General features: G+C 56.4%; 1 non-coding gene across 2 annotated transcripts; it reads left to right on the top strand.

The window, feature by feature from the left end:
- Nucleotides 1-931: 931 nt before the first annotated feature.
- LINC02874 (long intergenic non-protein coding RNA 2874) lies at nucleotides 932-9,810 on the top strand. 2 transcript variants are annotated; one of them, XR_012518278.1, is made up of 4 exons: nucleotides 932-999; nucleotides 1,916-1,969; nucleotides 8,042-8,171; nucleotides 8,501-9,810. It is a non-coding gene; the product is annotated as a long intergenic non-protein coding RNA 2874 (transcript). The 2 variants fall into 2 exon arrangements; XR_005580031.2 differs by lacking the exon at nucleotides 8,042-8,171 and having other exon boundaries at nucleotides 1,799-1,969.
- Nucleotides 9,811-18,696: the final 8,886 nt, after the last annotated feature.

Genomic DNA, 18,696 nt, shown 5'->3' with positions numbered 1-18,696 from the left:
GGCTGATGTCAGGCCTGAATGATGTGGCAGCAGGGTGGGAGGGTGTCACTGTGTCTGGGGCCTGAACGGGGCTGAGGCTTTTCCTTAAAAGCTTATAAATCATTAAATATGTCCCCTTTCAGCACAGCCGCTTCCCTCAGGCCCTGCTTACTGCTCACACGTGCCTTTATGGCATCACAAATCTCCCTGGGTGGGGGGGTCTCATAGCCTTCAAAAGTGCAGTGAATACAGGTGTGTGCACATAACTCACACAGGCAGATAGTCCCTCTCGGGCACAGAGGTGCATGCTATGAGCAGCCTTGTGCAAGGCCCCACAGCCCTTCCCACCTCACACTTGTCCACGTGGCTTCATGCTATTCCCGTGCTCACTGGCATCCCCAGGCACAGACGAGCACACACTTGGCAGGGCACTCAATCTCCAAGTATGCAAGAAACACCTGACTTTGTGCTATCACACATGCTCCCGAATATACACACTCACAAATATATAAAGTCCGCAGGAGCTTGAATTCCATCACACACCTGCACACTCATGTGCACTCAGCACTCACACACACACAGCGGTTCCCCAGGGTGATACTGGCTGGCTGTGCCCTGCCTGGGCACACCCACCCAGGCAGGAGGTACACACTCATATCAAGCACACACACCAGACGCACACATGCATGCATGAACAGTAGACTATGCCCAGGTGCAGGTGTCCACACAGCATTCACATGCTTATCCCCACTCCTAGACATACAGGTGGGACCTTCAGGACATCAGGAGTGAGAGTACAGCAGGGAGGAAACTGCAGCTGGCAGGATGCTGCAATTCCCAGCCTCACCTCTGGGGGCCGCTGTCGGGTCCACAGCCCAGCCCGGGGCTCCGAAGGGCAGGAGCCTGCCTGAGGCACAGTCCCACTGACCTGAGCCAGCAGGTGGCACAGCTCAGACTGGATCCAGCCAGCCTCCAGGAGGGAGGAGAGGGACATCGTGGTGGCCCTGGTCTCCCTGCAGGGTATGGGATGAACTCCGCTGCCCAGATGGGCAGGGGCTGCAAAAAGGAAGAATGGGCAGCTTGAACTCAGGGAGGGCGTCTGCAGTGGGACAAGTAGTTGAAGAGAACTCTGGAGGGTGGAGGAGGAGATGGGAAAGGGAAGGGCAGGGGGTTAAGGAAGAAATAAAGGAGGCAGAGGGCAGGACTGCCGGGAGGGAGACGAAAAGGTTGAGGCCAGGAGGGGAGTGAGAGAGGAGAGGAGAAGGAAACGTGAGGAGAGAAGAGGGGCCAGAAGGGGACAGAGCAGTGCGTGGGTGTGAGGAAGGAGGAGAGGGACGGGCACACCCTGCATCACCAGCCACCCAGCCTCCCTGTCCTGCCAGCCCCGTCTCCCATCAGGACAGACAGGCCAGGGCCCCGCTGCACTGCGCCGCCTCCCTTCTCCAGACCCAGCACCTCAGCATCCCTGGATTTTGAGATCCGAAAGGCAGAGCTCAACTTACCCTGCATGGAAGGCAGTGACACACAGATGAGCCTGCTAGAGCACCTTTTCCAGCAGCAGAGACCCTCCAGTGTGGATGGGGGCTTGCTTTCCCCTCTCCCGGGTCTGGCGGGGACACCCCACTCTTACCCCAACTTGCAGTGACCCCTAGAGGAGAAAGCCATGGGCAGCGCACTCTGCTCCAGCACCTGCCGCCTGCCTAACGCACACATGAGGACAGCTTCCAACAAGATGCAGGTGGCAGAGAAAGGTGTCCCAGGAGGGCGGGTGGGGGAGGCTGAGAAGAACTGGGGAATGGACACCCCTCATCTCCCACAGGCTCAGCAGCTCCCTCAGGACATGGGGAAAGCTGGGAACCCTGAGACAGCACTGGAAGTTCTTGCTGCCTAAATCTCTCCTGCCTGCTGCCCAGGGACCCCATTTCTTCCCATTCAGGGCTCTGCAGAGGCAGAAGATGAGCAGCAAAGATCTGATGACCTTCAGAGCTGGGTGAGTCCAGGGTCCTCACCCCATTATGCCTAAGCTATACCCCCATATTCCCTGTCCTCCCAGCCCTGAGGGACCTGGTCCCACTGCACAGGGGTGGCTCAAATGCCCAATGAGCTGTAAGGGTCTGAGAGAGCACCCTATGTCACAGAGAAGGGGAGGTGGCCTTGGACCTGGGATCTTGTTTGCGGCTCTTTATCATGGACACACTCCCAGAACTTCCAGTCCCTCCACCTCCTCCTGAAGTACTCCAAGAGCTGGCCGAGAGCCCACCTCTGGCCCTGGCATGGCCCTCGGGGGCCTGGTGGGTCATGGGCTTGTCTCTCCCAGTTCCTGTGTCCCATAACTCAGGGCCCAGTTGGAGATACCATGACTGTTGACTATTCAGATACCTGAGTGTGTAGGAGAAAGGCCTTGTCCACTCCATTCTTCAGATGAGAACACCGAGGCTCGGTGAGGTGGCATGTCTTTCTGATGGCCAGTGGAGCAGACCAGCCTGGGAGGACTAACGGAGGTGCCGGAGGAGCTGAGGCCACAGCTCCCCCACCTGCTCTTGCCGTCCAGCCCTCCACCTCACCCCTCCCCCTCCCTTAACCCTGCCCGGGGAGCAAACCCTGACCTGGTGGAGTCCCCACACCCTCCCACCTGGGCAGGCCCACCTCAGACTGCCTGCACCAGACCCACACACTCCATCCCCTCCTCCCTCCCCAGGAGCACGCCCCCCTCATCACTCCCCTGTTCCATGAAATCCAGCCACAGACACCCCCCATCCTCCCCATTCCCGTAGCACTGCAGCCGCCACATCTGACCACATCCCTCCCTGCTAAAAACCCCTCAACAGCTCCCAGCTTCCCTTGAGACAGAAAGCTCATCCCTCACAGCAGCATTCAAGAGCCCCTTGTACTTTTCTGGCTTCATCTCCAGCCACTGTCGCCATCCCCCACCCCTACCCCCAACCGCTCCACAACTCTTAACACCCTGGTCTGCTCTCCAGCCACGCAACTGCTGGCAGGTCCCCGGCTCAGCCTGCAGGGCCCAGCTATGTCTCATCCCCACGAAACTTCACACAGCCATTCTAGGGAGCCCAAGTGCACCCCTCAGCCTTCCCACGGCCCCCAGGCTTCCTCTCTTCCTGGTGCATATCCTCTGTGCGCTTGTCTGAAGTCCTTTCTAAACTGTAACCTCTCTGCAGGCAGAGGCCCAGCCAACCTTGCCAAATGATTATCCTCCACACCTAGCACACCACTGAACACCTAGTAGGTGTTTAAGAAATCCTGTCTAATATTAGACTCTAATTATTTCATTATTCATAATTATTTCATCCTCATGGACCAAGGAGACACTCAGTCGGGGGTAGGGGAAGCTGGCAGTCACGGTCCCCTCAGGTCCCACCTCTGTGCTCCCTCTCCGGGAGATGGGCCCCGCCACGAGGTTCCCCAGCAGCGGTAGGCTCACCACAGTGCCTGAGGCTCCAGGGACTGTCCCTGGGAGAAGCGGCTTGCCATCTTTTCATCACCAACCTCCCCAAGCTCCTTAATCACTTCAGACCCTACACAGCTGATGGGTGACCAAGAGGAAGTGAGACCCCCCACCACCACCACCACCCCGCATTCCCTCTCCACCTGCCTACAGGTCCCTGGGGACTCTGCAGAACCACCCAGAAGCCCCAAAGTATGACCTCACCAGTTCAGCAGCCATGCCCACTCCCATCACTTCCTGAAAGAGCCAGAGCAAGAAGATGATGCATGTGAGCCCTGCCCTTGGGAAGCTTCCAGGTTGGGAAATGAGGAATGAGCCTGACACCCAGGGCCCAGAGACCCAGCACAGAGGCGGGCCAGGAGGCAGACACGCGCTTCTGGGTGATGACAGCACCGTCATCACGGCTACCTCTCGTTAAGTACTTACTAAGTGCAAGACTCCAAGCTAAGCAATTAATAGACCTTTCCTTGTTTAATCCTTACCATAACTCCACAACTCCATAATCCTTATTTTACAGATTGAGAAATGAGGCCCAGAGAGATCTAGCAACGTGTGCAGGATCACACCGCTGCTCAGTGGTGGCGCTGGAGTTTCAGTCCAGCTCTGCCAGCTCCAAAGCCCGTACCCTTTCTACCCCACTTCAAGCTCCAGGTGGGGGTGTGTTACTTCCCTTCCAAAAAGCCTCATGGGAGCCCCATTACCAATAACATAAGCCCCCCACAGCTGAGGCTACCCCGGATCGACCCCTGCCCCTTCACCGTTGCTCCCAACCCCCCCCCCCAATCACACCTTAGATTTTCACACTGCCTTTTTTTGAAGTTTTCCCCTCTGAGTCTTGGCTTCTGCTGTCTACTCGGGCTCAAAAGCCAGTGCCACTAACAGATGACAAAACAGAGGACTAAGAATGTTAAGTAACTAGCCCAAGGTCACGCAGCTAGAAAGCAATTGGGCCTGGTTAGAACCCAGGTCATTAGAGCATCAAGTAATCAAGCATTAATTTGTATTACAGACAATTAGGGAACGAGAATTAGCAGGATGTGTCGCTAATGGTGCAGAAGATGTTAGGGGGGAGGAATCGGGCAGGTTTGAGAGTGAAGGAGGGCCAGGCTAGGCCTTGAGAAACGGGCAGGTTCTGGTGGGCAGATTCTGGCCCACCCACCTTGAAAGGGGAGGGCATGAGAAAAGTACAGAGATGACAGCAAAGAGAGGGAGGGGGAGGAGAAGGAGGTTGTCAAAATCAGGGGGAGAATGTGGCATGGTGGACAGAACTGTGACTGGGGGTCAGGGGACCCAGCTGTGTCCTTCAAACTTGCTGCGTGATCTTGGGCAAGGTCTATCTGTCTCTGGGGGGTGCCTTGCCTATCAATGAAGGATAGATGCACCTAGGTGGTCTCTAGGGCCCCACCTGGCCCTGACATCCCAGGACTTTGTGTGTGTGTTGCCTTTGGACCTTGAGACACAGAATCTGACCCCAGACCCCTGGCATGGGGCACAGGCTTGGACACCAAGGGCAGAGAGGGCCAGCAGCCTACATGACACCTCACAAGGAGCACCCGAGAGCTGTCCCCAGCCACATGCAGTCATTCACGAGTCCCTTCTCCCCATGCACCTGCGCTGTTAAGCGTGTGTGGACTTGCTGCAGTGGATCCAATTCTGTGGAAGCGGAAACGTGGCAGGGGCAAACAAGTCAAGGTGGGAATCGTGGTTAGAGGGAGGAAATAGGATACGCCCACCCCTAGCTAAAGTCCTAGACTCTCGTTTATCCTCAAGGAAAGGTGAAGGGAATGGGGGTCCTTGGAGAAGGGGCAGAGAAAAATTCCTGAAAGTAAGGGTGAGGGTTTTAGGATTGGAAAACACGGTCTGCCAAACTGGGGGACATTTGAAGAAAAAGAATGGTCCCCAATCAAGATAGCACTGCACCCAAATGTACCTCCCAGACCATCAGCAAAGGAAACAGTCCTCTCTCGGGGGCCTGTGCTCACAACAGACCCTGCAGGGGAGCTCAGAGCCTGTGGAGGCAGAAGACGCCTCGAGACTGTGGACACACATATCTGGCATGCACATACACACATGCACACACAGGTGCTCGCACTCAAGCCTGAACAAAGACCCCAGTGTGGGCTGCCCATCCTCCTACTTCCAGACTGAGCCTGGTAAGCAGCTCTCCCTCTCCGGGAGACACGCCCCTCACGTGCCAGGGACATGCAGCCCTGGAAGTCAGAACGTCTTGGTGTCTCACCTCGCTCCCTCTTGCCACAGTTCTGATGTGCGTGCTGCTTTTCTGACTCAAGAGGTGCCAAACAGAAACAAGCCCACCCACCTCCGCGTCCTGACTTTTGCCCTCTGCAGCATGAGGTCAGCTCTTACCTTCCCTACCTGTTTGACCTCCAGATCCCTGCCTTATTCACGACTGAATGCTAAATGATGGATGATGGGCACTCCGGATCCCACGTGATCCTCTAGTGGCCAGCTTCACTCTACCCTCAGGATTTATCCCACAGCTACAAGCTCAGAGCAAGCACGAGCTCCTCTGCTCACTGGCTGGCAAAGCTCGGCCTGAGTTTCTGTGTTCTACAAGGTCAGGTGAAGATTACATGAGAACCGCCTGCAAAGCACTCAGCACAGAGCAGGGCACAGAATAAGCCCTTGATGATGAGTAATATACTTATTATTAATATTTGTCCCCAGTTTTAACTCCCTGGGCCCTTATCCCACCATCCCATATGTTGAGTAGGAAGTCCTTCTTGAAGCCTAATCTCAGGCCTTCATGCCATGGCTTGGGCCAATGTTCCCCCTTTATCGGAGCCTGGGGACTGAGGTGGAAAAGGTAGAACTAGCTGGTTAAAGGAGCCACCTCCCTGCAAGGGGCCAGGTAGGAGATTACAGAGGCGCCAGGCCCAGAGCTCCAACATGCACCTGCCGCAGATCCAAGGGAGATCGGGGCCTGCCAATTTACCCCGCCCCATGATCTCATGGCTGTGTGTGCCAGGCACTGGCTCAGGGAGCAGGTACTGACAGCAGGGCCTGGGCAAGATGCCCAAGACAAGAAGACGGGAAGGCTGGAGAGAGTCGACAACAGAGCTGTCCCCATGGGGCTCAGACACGAGGCTCCTCTGGCCTCCACGTGTGGACTTTAGCTAGTGACTCACCATCTCTGTCCCTCCTCCCAGGCCCTTCCATGCTCCCCAGTAGCCTCCCTGTGACAGTGGGGGAGGGGAGGCTCTCCGCCTCAACAGGGGCCAGTCCCTCCCCCGCATCTCTTTCTGCTGACCCTGGACAAGACACCCTTGTTTTAAAAGCACAGGAAGTTTGCTGGGCAGGAGATAGGTGACCAAACGCTGTCACTCCTGAGACTGCTGCAGGCACAAACCTAAATGCCAGCTGTAAAGAAACTATAATCCCCAAAGAGATGCCTGTCTCTCTGTCTGTCTGTCTGTCTGTCTCTGTCTCTCTCTCTCTCTCTCTCTCTCTCTCTCTGTCTCTGTCTCTCTCTCTCTCTCTCTCTCTCTGTCTCTCTCTCTCTCTCTCTGTCTCTCTCTCTCTCTCTCTCTCTCTCTGTCTCTCTCTCTCTCTCTCTCTCTCTCTCTCTCTCTCTCTCTCTCTCTGTTTCAGGGCATCCCTAGAGGTCACACAGAGCAGGAGTCAACCCCAGCCCCAAGTTCTCCTGTGTCTTGAGCCTCAACCTCTCTTCCCCCAGCCAATTCCTGGATATGTCTCTCCCCAAATTAGCCCCTCCACCCACCCCAAAACCACTGCTAGGGGTCCAGATACCCTCCCCTGAGCCTGGCTGGACAGGCTACAGCTTCTGGAGTACAGCATGGGTGGGCCTGGCTGGCAGCCCCAGGGAAGGAGCTGTCTGGCCCTTCTGGACCACCAGGGGCTCCCTTTGCCTCCTGATTACAGGAAGAGGCCTCCACACGTCCCAGAGCTCTGCCCTCGGGGTGCACTCTCTGCTCCCCATTTCCCTGTCTGCTGTCAGGCCTTTAGCTCCAGCACAGCCAGACAGACGTGCCTCCTTGTCCCCACCAAGGAACTCCCTGCATAGGTCCTACCCCTTCCAGCTTCCTGGCCCTGCTTCCTGGCCTGTACTTCCTGCAGGGAGCCACCTGGGCTCTGCCTGTCTCTCCCTCCTCAACCACCACACCAGCACTAGAGCCGGGGTGTACTTGCTGCCCCCACCTCGGACCTCAGCCTCAAATCAGCCTCCCCCCACAAGGGAAGTCCTCAAAAATCAAAAACCTCATAACCTGGGTCCATCCAGCACACACACACACACACACACACATGCTCTATCTTCCCTTCCTAACCCCTGGCCCCTACCTCCTTCTCTATAAGGAAAGTGAGGAGACTCAAGTCCCCTCCCACCCAGGAGCTCTGTGAACCTGAGGTTTCTCTCCACAGCCTCAGGTCCGGGCTCCCGCCCCAGATGCAGCCGAGTCTGAAGGCCGCTGACCACAGGGCACACACCCTCCTGACTGGCCCCTGACTCCTGTGGAGGGAGGCGGCTGGCCTTGGTGGCACTCCCCATCCCGCTTCCCAGAGCCTCTCTCAGCCCCACCTTGACAGAAGCGCACTCCTGCTCTTTTCTTTCCCCAGCATCTCACAGAGAAGACACTTGGATGGGCCACAGGCCAAAACTGGGCCACAACCCTGGTGAAGAGGACCTGGCTCAAGGCCACACCACATTTCCACGTCATTTTCCAGTGGCACCAACTGGGCTGGACAGGCGTGTGGCTGAACAATCCCCACCCAGGAGGCAGGGCGAATTCCCAGAGTACCAGGTCACTGAGCCTTCTCAGGCGTAGGGCTCCTAGGGACTGGCTGGTTCTGGAATGATGCCACTGGGATGCCAGATGCCGGTTGCTCCCCCTGCCTGTCCTAACCTAAAGCCTTGTCCCTCCCAGACCATCACACACTCCCCGCTCTCGGAAGCCTTCCCCGGCCAACCCCACCCAACTCTTACCACTTACTCCACTGCTTACTCCGCGTCCCCTCGGCACTTAGATCCCAAGTTACCCTGTGCTCATTTGCCCTTGTTTACGTGTTACTTTGCAGATGTTCTCACGGAGCTACACATGCCACGATCATCACTATTTGTAAGAGTCTCCAGTGTGCATGAAGCCCATTTTGCTGGAGGATTAGTCCCCGCCCTTCAGGAGTGCCAAGGAAGACTCTGGATTCTACGTCGCATCTCTCCTGCTGCAATTTTTTCCTCTTGATAATCTCACTGATAAAACTTCCAATAAGGAACATTTCTCCCCATGAGCAAGTTCTTACCTTCACTGCCAGGGAGGCCCCAGCTAAGGTTATACTGGGGAGGGACTCTCTGGGGAGTACCTGGAAGAGGTCAGCTTCTCCTCAAAGGAAGCCTCTCCAGCTGGTGTACTGCAAGCCCTTCCAAGACCAAGATCCCCCCTCCTGGCCTTTGGAACCAGCCTGTGTGCCAGTGCTGTGTCCCCAGTAACACACATGTCCCTCGGAAGCCATAGGAGGATGCAGAGAGAGACCAAACTGAGATTGATTCTCAGCCCTAGCACTTACTCACTGTGTGGACATAACCGCTCTGGACCTCAGCTTTGCTGTCTATAAAATGAGCACCATAACATGAACACAGGGAGAGTCATAAAGACTGAAGTTGATCTGTGCTGCGCCTGGCACAGAGGCCTCCCTCGATAAATGGCAGCCATTGCTTTTGGGGTGCCCCAACACCCCTTGCCCCCACCCACCACCGGCTCCCACTTGGGCCCACACTGAGGATGTGGCTGTTGTGTTGGGGAAAGGAAAAAAAAAGGCCATGCCTGCCATTCAGGGTCCCCACCCCCAACTGGTCTGCTTCTGTGGGAAGCATTTTCTGATGCCCTCACCCTACCCCTGGGCTGGGTGGCTAAGTGTCCAGCACCATGGGGAAAGGACCAGCATTCAGGGACAGGTTGGTTCAGCCCAGAAGCTCGTCCAGGCCTAGGTCCGGAAGCGAGCCATGCCTGGGCTTCCCTTGCCCCCTCACCTGTCCTGCAGCAGCCGCTCCTGGATGGCGAAGCACCTTGGATGTCAAGTGTGGGCCTTCCCGGGCACATGACATGAGGGGGCACTTCTGTGGGTTGTTGGGGGCAGGAAGGGATCTGTCCCCAGCTGGATCTGGGTTCTCCCATTTTGGGACCCAGTCATGCCAGGGCAGCACACATGGGCACTTAGCACACACTTCATGATGGAGCAGAGGAGGAACAAGGCAGAACCAGGCAGTCCCCAGGCCCCTGCTCTTGCCCTGCCCAGAGACAGTAGAGCAGGTATCTCCAGCTCCTTAACCTCAACACACAGGAAGAAATACATTTTACAGCAACCGACAGACACATGCATTCACAAAACGATACTCTGTAATGCACTGGGATGGTTTTCTATCGTCACGACCCTCTAGTGAGTCACAAATGAGTCTGAGGAATCCCTCTGTAAGTAATGTAAGCAAGCCACAGTCCCTGGCTGGCAAGTGAGGGAGTGCCCCATCAGGATAGGGGCACCGAGGCAGCAATGAAAACAGCCGGGGCAACCACTCCGTCCTTTTTCCCCCACTCAGCCCCTCGTGGGTGAGGTGAGAAGTGGAGGACTCTGTGAGAAAGGTGCCGGAGCTGCCCCACTCTGCAGCAGGCGCTTCCCGTGGCTTCTCACTAATCCTCACCACAGCCCGAACAGCAGCATTTGTCTGTCCCGTTTTGGACAGGAGGCAATGCAGGCTCAGTGGCTTTAAAAAGATTCACTGCATGCTTGCCGTGTGCCGGCAGTGTTCTGAATGCTTTCTGTAACGCACAGCGTTTACCTAGTCCCCAGAGCGGTCCTAGGAAGCAGGCACCAGTGCAGCCATGGATAGCAGGGGAGGACGCCACAGTTCCCCAGCTCAAGGTCCCACGGCCAGTTCCAGGCCTGCATCTGTCAACCTGGAACACTTTTAAGGAGTCCCTCCTGCCCCAGACAGAGTCCTAGGCTTCCCTGCAGACCCAGGTAAACTTCAAGCCGAAGGAGGCCTGCCTATAAGTGAGAAACATCCATAGGAGGGAGCAGATTGAAAGCTAGAAGAGAATATGAACAAGCGGCTGTGGTTGTGGCCTCACAGAAAGGGGGCAGCTTTCCTCCAGAATCCAGAGGCTATTTTAATTTAATGTTCATCATTAAAAAAATATTGACGGCGTGACTGGATGAGGCTCCGTGGTGGCCTCCACGCAGGCAGCCTGCTCTGGACCCTGTGGTTCACTGGCTGCTCCAGACCCTCTCGCTCCCCAGGGTCAGCTGCAGACCAGAGCTTCCAGGGCACAGAGAGCCCTGCTCAGAAGGGACATCTCCATTCACAGAGGTGAGGAATTCTGGGGGTTTCATGGTGGAAAGGCAGAGCCCTGTCTTTGGGACCTGATGTGCAGCTGCCTGCCAGGGTCTAGGAGCACCTGTGGGGAGGGGCAGCAGCCGCCCAGCTCTGCCGGAGACAGAGGGCAGGGCCAGACCTGGGGCTTCCCGCCCAGGATGCCATCAGCCTGCTGAAATTCCAGCCCACACGGGCACCCCGAGGGCTGTCAGGGAGGGGTGGGATTTATGACTTCCCCACCCCCCAATACCCCAATGGGAAATGTTTTGAGCTGGTCAACATTTCTCTGGTCACAGGGCCAGTGATCCTGAGGCTCCTAAATAATGGGGCAGGAGCCAGGTCATTAGGCAGGGGAGACTGTCATTAGTGCAGGTGATGCCACCACCGCACAGACAATGACAAACAGTCATTAGCAGCTGTGTCACCGGGGTGAGGCAATGCTGGCTGGCTGGCTGAGGGGGTGGCCCCCCCCAGCCACGCACTCACACACACACACACATGGGGAGGAAGCAGACATGCCAACACTCACCCACACAAGGACATCTATAGACGCATGCACTTGCACACTCCCACAGCCACACATGGGGGCATGAGTGGGTGTGTCTGCACACTCACATGCTCACACATCCACGCACATTCACATGCAGGATGTGAGCCCACATACACTCCCACGTGTTCCCACAGTCACAGGAGCACGAGCAGACATCACATTTGCACAATCACGTTTTCACACACAGGAATGAGTGAGGACCCACGTATGTGCTCACACACATTCACATATGGGCACAGGGACACGTTCACACACAGTCATAACAAATTCACACACATACACAGGCACACAGCAGGGCCGTGAGCAGCGGACATACTCTCATGCTCACATTTCCACACTCACATGCAGAGAGACACGTTGTCCAGAGAGGCACACAGTGTCTGAGACACCCCCCAACACACACACATCACAGAGGCAGGGCCCTCGGATCCTCCCCACACCAGGCACCCAGACACCCCCTACCCTGAGATAGACACACAGAGCATCAGGGGCCCCCGAAGAGAGACTCAAAGACACCCCCTCATCCCACCCACCCCTGCTTCAAATGACGCAGCAGCCAGGAAGGAAAAGCCCAGCGAAGTGTGGACGCAGCTGGGGGTACCTCGGCAGAGGTCGTATCAGCTGTGCTGCTGCAGTACCCTTCACATCCCCAGCCCCGACGGCCAGCACAGACCTGTCCCCCACATGAACCCCCAAGAAAGTGGCTGCTGTAGGCATGTTTCTCTGCCCCTCACTAAGGGAGAGGGACAGGAAGTGGGAGGCTGGAGTCGGAGGAGGAGTGGGGAGGAAGGCAACTGAAACCCAGCCCCTGGCCCTGAGCTGAATCTCTCTCCCATACTCACCAGAAGGCTTTTCCCCACCAAGCTGTGGAGGAGCCGCCCTTCAGAAAACACAGGCAGGGAGTGGGACGAGAGGCAGAGAAAGTGGTGGGCACAGCTACCAGGCCAAGGGAGCAGCCTGAAACCCAGCCCTTCGCTCTGGGTTCAACGTCTAGCTCCACCACTTACCAGCTGGCGGGATTAGCTTCCTGCAGCTGCTGTCACAGATTTCCATGAACTTAGGGGCTTCACGCAACACAGTTGTATGTCTTTATTTAAATTAATCTTACTGGCTGGGTGCAGCGGCTCACGCCTGTAATCCCAGCATTTTGGGAGGCTGAGGTGGGCGGATCACTTGAGGTCAGGCGTTCAAGACCAGCCTGGGCAACATGGTGAAACCCCGTCTCTACTAAAAATACAAAACTTAGCCGGGTATGGTGGCGCATGCCTGTAGTCCCAGCTACTCAGGAGGCTGAGGCAGGAGAATCACTTGAACCCAGGAGGTGGAGACTGCAGTGAGCCGAGATCTCACCACTGCACTCCAGCCTGGGCAACAGAGTGAGGCCCTGTCTCTAAATAAATCTTACCACTGCAGCTCTGGAGGCCAGAAATTCAAAACTGTCTCAGGCTGAAATCAAGGTGCGGTGGGGCTGCGTTCCCCCTGGAGACTCCACAGGGGAGCCCATTTTCCTGCCTTTTCCAGATTCCCATGGCTGCCCACATTCCTGGTCTCCCGTCCATCTTCCTCATGCCACCTCAGCTCCTGCCTCCCTCGTCCAGTTGAAAGAACCGTCTTGACAACACTGGGCCCACACACATAATCAGGATAATCTCTGCACCACCAGATCCTCAATCCCATTTGCAAAGTCTCTTCTGCCAAGTAAGGGAACATGCTCACGCATTCTGGGGATTAGGATGTGGACATCTTTGGGAGGCTATAATTCTGCCTACACTGGGACAAGTCATTTAAGCTCTCAGAGCCTCCGTACCTTCAACTGTAAACTGGATGCCTTTGGAACAGCTTGTAGTAGGAAGGGGTTGGGAGGGACCCCTGAGGCCAGGGTTGGGCTTGGGCAAGGGTTGACAGTTGCAGTAAGGACTGGGGGTTGGGGGGGCGCAGGTGTCCATGAGGTTCCCTGGATCTGGGCGGCGATGAGCCCTGTGGTGAGGGGAGCCACCCTGAGCTGAGGACGCACAGCTGCAGTGACCCAGCACAGGGGCAGGGCGGGGCAGGGGTGCTTCTCCTGTCGGTTCCTGCCCTCCTCTCCCTCATCTAGTGCCATCTGTTTGCAGGGCCCCAAGGCCAGGGCAGGCAGGAGGCCCCAGACCAGGCTGCTATTACCCTGGGAAGTGCAGACTGCAGAACGATGACCCAGGCAGATAAACCCCACATAGAGGAATCGCCTGCTGGAAAACAGTCATTAGCCCCCGATCCCGCCCGGCACTGCTTGCCCTCTCAGGAGGTAGCCAGTGGCTGCTCACAGAGGACCTGAGGTCATTGGATTCCCACCAGCCCGCCCTGCGCCATCCAGCAGCCCAAGCCCGGGGCTCGGTCCTGAGCCCACCTGCGCCCACTGGCCCAGTCTGCCCCCTCCCTCTGCTCCTCACCTCATCTCCACTTGCTGCTCTTCCCCAGCCCAAACCCAGCTCTTATCCCGCCCAACAGAGGGACTGCAAGCCCGGGGAGTAGCGGGGCATCTGGAGACGTTTATTTGTAAGTCCGACTAGCTACCCTGAGCTTCAGCTGCTGCCTTTATCTGGCCCGATGATAGACTGAAACCATAGTCTGCTCCCTTTTGAGGGATCTGTGAGCCTGCCAGGGTGGCCGCGGCACTCTGAGTGCTGAAAGATGTGGTGGAACACCTGAGTGAAAACCCCATTCTTCTGCAAAATGAGGGTGCAAAAGCCCCAGGCCTGCCTGCTGGTGCTGGGGAAATGACAGTGGTCACGTGAGCGAGCACATGCTGCTCTCCTAGGCACTGAGGCTTCCTCCTGAGACACGGTGGGCAGGGCTGGCCCCACGGGCCCTTCACAGGCCAACTGCCTTGGAGACTCCCCACTCTCACTGCATCAAGGAATCCCAACAGGTGCTGGAGGAAGCATATAGAAGGATGGGGAGGGGAAAACACAGCTTCCTGCACATCACAGGACTCGGTAAATAGGCGCTGAATGCATAACGTTCAGCCATGGAGCTCCTACTATGTGCCAGGCACTGTGCTCATGGCTGGCAATACCACACACCACAATTGACAAAGCTGCCCTTCTCCAGATATGTCCTGCGCCTCCTGGATGGACGGAACGTCCCTGCATGGCAGGCAGCCTGCAGGCTGGTGGCTCCACACCCTGTGTCAGCTGGAGCAGTGCCCAGCGCCACCCTGGGCTGCTGCCACCCTGGCAGGCTCACAGATCGCTCGAAAGGGAGCAGACTATGGTTTCGGTCTATTATCGGGCCAGATAAAGGCAGCAGCTGAAGCTCTGGGGAGCTAGTCGGACTTACAAATAAGCGTCTCCAGATGCCCTGCCACTCCCCGGGCTTGCAGTCCCTCTTTGTGCTTTTCTGAAAGCAGCCCCAGGGAGGAAGACATCTCCTAAATAGCTGTGTACAGTGTCAGGGGTGGAAGGGCGAGGAGGCTGCAAGCAGCTGGCCCGGAGGCAGGGCTGGATGGAAAGAGACTTCCAGAGCTCCGAAATTGCTGGTCTCCGGGACAGGGAGCATCCAGAATTGCGGGGTGAACACCCATCACAACCCTGCCTCGCTTATCTTTATATTTGCCCCAGTGCTCAGCACAAGGGATAGGCACCCAGCAGAGACTCAGAAATGCCCAAATAGCAGAAGTAAGGAAGCCTGGCCGGTTTCTGCAGTGACCAGGATTCCAGGCATGGGAGACTAGGAGCAGGAGAAACAGGGTCCTCAGCCCTGTCCAACGGGGGAGGAAGGGAAGAGACCCCTGCCCAAGAGAGCCATAGAGAAAGTGCTAATAATAGAGGGCGTGCTGTGTCTTCATTGAACAACTGTTTACTGCATACCTGCCATGCGCCGGTGGCAATAGAACAGTGAACAACGCAGCCCCTGCCATGGGGGAGGCTGCTTTTGAGAGCTCTCTTGCTCAAAGGACAAGCAATGGGGCCTCGTGCAGGGAGGAAGCAGGCAGAGGTGGCTGAGGCCCAGAGTGAAGCCCAGAGACAGAGGGACAGAGGAGAGCTCCTGAGTGTTTGTCTGAGGCCTAAGAAATGAGGGCTATAGGAGCCTCCCTCCTGGGTCACACACAGCCAGGCACAATGGGTGGCATGGAGTGTGAGCACGACAGGACCCCTGTTGTTGGGACCCGGCCTCTCCTCCTGGGAGAGGACACAGATGCAAGGACCTGGTGTTTCCCAGGAAACCAAGGCCGTCTGTGCTGCCCTCGGCCCTCCCTGTGAGGTGCGAGCAGCCGGAGGAAGTGGGGCTCCCCTGCCAGTTTCCCTTTGTGCAATCCTCCTTCCTGCTCCTCTCCACCCAGAAGCAGGCCTGGCGGCCGTGCCAAAATGCCACTGGCATGAACCAAGCACCCACACATCAGGGCAGGGTCGAGGATTCCCCAGGAAGGCTGGGGCTGCCCTACACCTGGACCAGAAGAAACCGACCAACCCACACATGCTGCATCCCTGCATCCCACCTCTAAAGAGAGGAACCCGGGGGGCCTATGGCTTGGTCCCCACCCCACCCCATGTGCATGTCTGACAAAATTCTAGGCCTGCTAGGGCCTCTGCCATCTTGGGGAGGTTTCCTTCTGCTTCTTTACCTTGCAAGAGGGACCCTAATCTTCTCACCCATCCAAGGCATTTGGCCGTGGCCAGACTCTGGGCCAGAAGCTGAAGGAGGAGGATGCCAGGCCTCAGAGTCGAATGGCAGTGGTCTGCCTGATCCCTCCAGGCAGAGGACCCAGTGTCAACCCGGGACTCATCCCAGTGAGCCCAGTACAGCTAGCAAGGGTGGGGCAGGGACCCCAGAGCTGGCTTCCAGAGATGGGGGACACCCGCTTTGACTTGCTCCCACATCCCTCCCGGGCTCTGTCCCTCTACAGCATCCTGAAGCACTTGCTGTTGTACCCTGTGTCAAAATGCAGTGTAACAAGGGCCCTGGGAGGAAGGGTGGCCTTTTATTCATTCCAGAAATAGATAGTTATCAAGCAGCTCTGATGCATGCCAGGCATTGAGACACTAGAGAAACAGCCTCCACACAGTCCCTGTGCCCACAGAGCTGTGCAGGGAAGGCAGACGCAAACACGTAAACACCAACAATAAATAATTACAAATTGGGCTGAGCGCTGTGAAGATGGGAAAGTGTAATTAGCCTGTGCCACCTCTCCTGGGCCCCAGAGGCCTGGCCTCATTACAGAACACCCGCACCTGCCCAACCTCCCGGCGTGCTGCTTGGCCAGGGACCATGGATTGCCCTGGAAGCTAAGTACCCGGCAGAGCAAGAGGGTTCACAATAGTTTGAGGAACATTTGTTGAACTAAACTGGAAAAAAAATAAAAAGAAAAAAAGATTATCCGGTACAACCTAATTTTACAGGCCGTCGAGGCCCAGGGAGGCCAAGCATTTGGCCCCAAGCCACACAGCTGGTGAGTGGCAGAGCCCCAGACCAGAAACCAGGTCTCTTAAGTCCAGGTCCAGTGCTCCTGCCACATCCCATGCTGCCTGCTGGACTATCTCGAACCCTTCCACAGCCTCCAGGAATCTGCAGCCTCCTGGCCCATCTCAGATGCCTGCTTTACAGATCAGCAGGACCGATAGGACCATATGTGATGATGGAATTGTTCTATATCCGCGCTGTTCAAACAGTCACCTGGCACCGCTCAGCAAATGCAGGGAAAGGTGGCCAGTGTGGTAGGGTCAGGGGGTGGGAGAATGGGCAGGGCTGTGAAGAGAAAAAAAGGCATGGTGGAGGTGAGACACAGCAAGGAAGAAGTTTGACATTCCAAGGAATCTTCCATCCCCAGATTGGGTTTGACATTCCAAGGAATCTTCCATCCCCAGAACCACAGGGAGCACTGAAGGATACTGTGCCCAGAAAGGACATGCCTTGATCACAGCCTCCGTGGGACCCCAAGGAAACCACTGCTCCTCTGAGCTCTCCAGTACCTCTGGCACTCCAGTAACACCAGCTGGAGTGGTCATTCATTCATTCAGTTGTCATTCTTTGTCAAAACCCCACACAAACCATTTCTCACATCTGTAGCTCATAAGGCTAGCCAGCCTGAAATACCCTTCCCCTCCCCTGCCTGGACAGCTCCTGCTCTTCCTTCAGGCCTGAGCTTACTGTCCCCATCTGGGAAGGCATGTTAGATACCCTCATCTGGGCCAGTGCCTCTTCCGTGTCTCCATAGCCTGCCTGGCATGGGGAGGAGGCTTCATTTCTCCATGTTGGCTGTTACTTCTCCTTTCTTGACTCTTCCCACACCTACACAGGTCCCCAATCCCCAGCTCTGATACCCTCAGAAATTTTGACCACAGGCAAGGCGCAGTGGCTCATACCTATAATCCTGGCACTTTGGGAGGCCGAGGCGGGCGGATTGCTTGAGGTCAGGAGTTCGAGACCAGCCTAGTCAACATAGTGAAACCCCATTCCTACCAAGAAATACAAAAGTTAGCCAGGCATGGTGGCATGTACCTATAATCCCAGCTACTCGGCAGGCTGAGGCAGGAGAATTGCTTGAACTCGGGAGGTGCACGTGGCCTGGGTGACAGAGTAAAACCCTGTTTCAAAAATAAATAAATAAATAACTTCTAACCAAAGTTAGAGTCTGCCAAAGAAACTCAGTTCCCAGCCTAGGTGATCCCACTTCCAGGACCAGCCCCTGGACCAGCCCTGCTCAAAGGGAAGATCCAGAGAAAAGAAGCCAGGAGTTGCTGACTTCCTGAGGGAGATGGCACTGACAGACCACGACCATAGGTGGGGACACGCATTTAGGAGAGAAGATGAAAGACTGACAGGAGCTGAGCAGGCTCCTCTGGGAAGGCTTCTCGGAGGAGTGGCTCTCCTTCCCATCGCGTCCTGCAGTGATACGAAGATTTTTCCCTGTAGATTTCAAACCCTTTGCTGACTCCCCTGCCCAGAGAGTCCCTGTCTGTGTCCCCAAGAGTCACATCCTGCCCCAGAGCCCAAGCCAGGCTAGGATGTGTCCACTGGAACATTCAGCCAACAACGATGTCTTGCTATGCAACATCTCCAGAGACCTGCTGCTCCATGGGCCAGGAGGCCTCAGGCCAAATGGGGAGCAGGGCAGAGAGGAGGTGCTGAAACTCTGACACAGGGATACCATTCTCATAAGGACATCCAGCTGGGCTGCAGGGGCACAAACCCAGTGGCCTCTGCCCTCACCCAGGGCCAAAAGGAAGAGCCGTAGGCCAGGACTCTGAGTGGGCAGGCAACTGCGAGAGGGACAGGCAGACAGTAAGATAAGAGAGAGAGAGCACAAGACAATGGAAAACGCAGAGGAGGTGGATGAGAATGCCAGGGAGACTGATCACAGGTTGGGTGGGAGTGACGTGG

Source organism: Saimiri boliviensis, chromosome 7, assembly GCF_048565385.1.
Source record: "Saimiri boliviensis isolate mSaiBol1 chromosome 7, mSaiBol1.pri, whole genome shotgun sequence".
Taxonomy (NCBI): domain Eukaryota; kingdom Metazoa; phylum Chordata; class Mammalia; order Primates; family Cebidae; genus Saimiri; species Saimiri boliviensis.
This window is presented reverse-complemented; position numbering and strand designations above follow the sequence as displayed.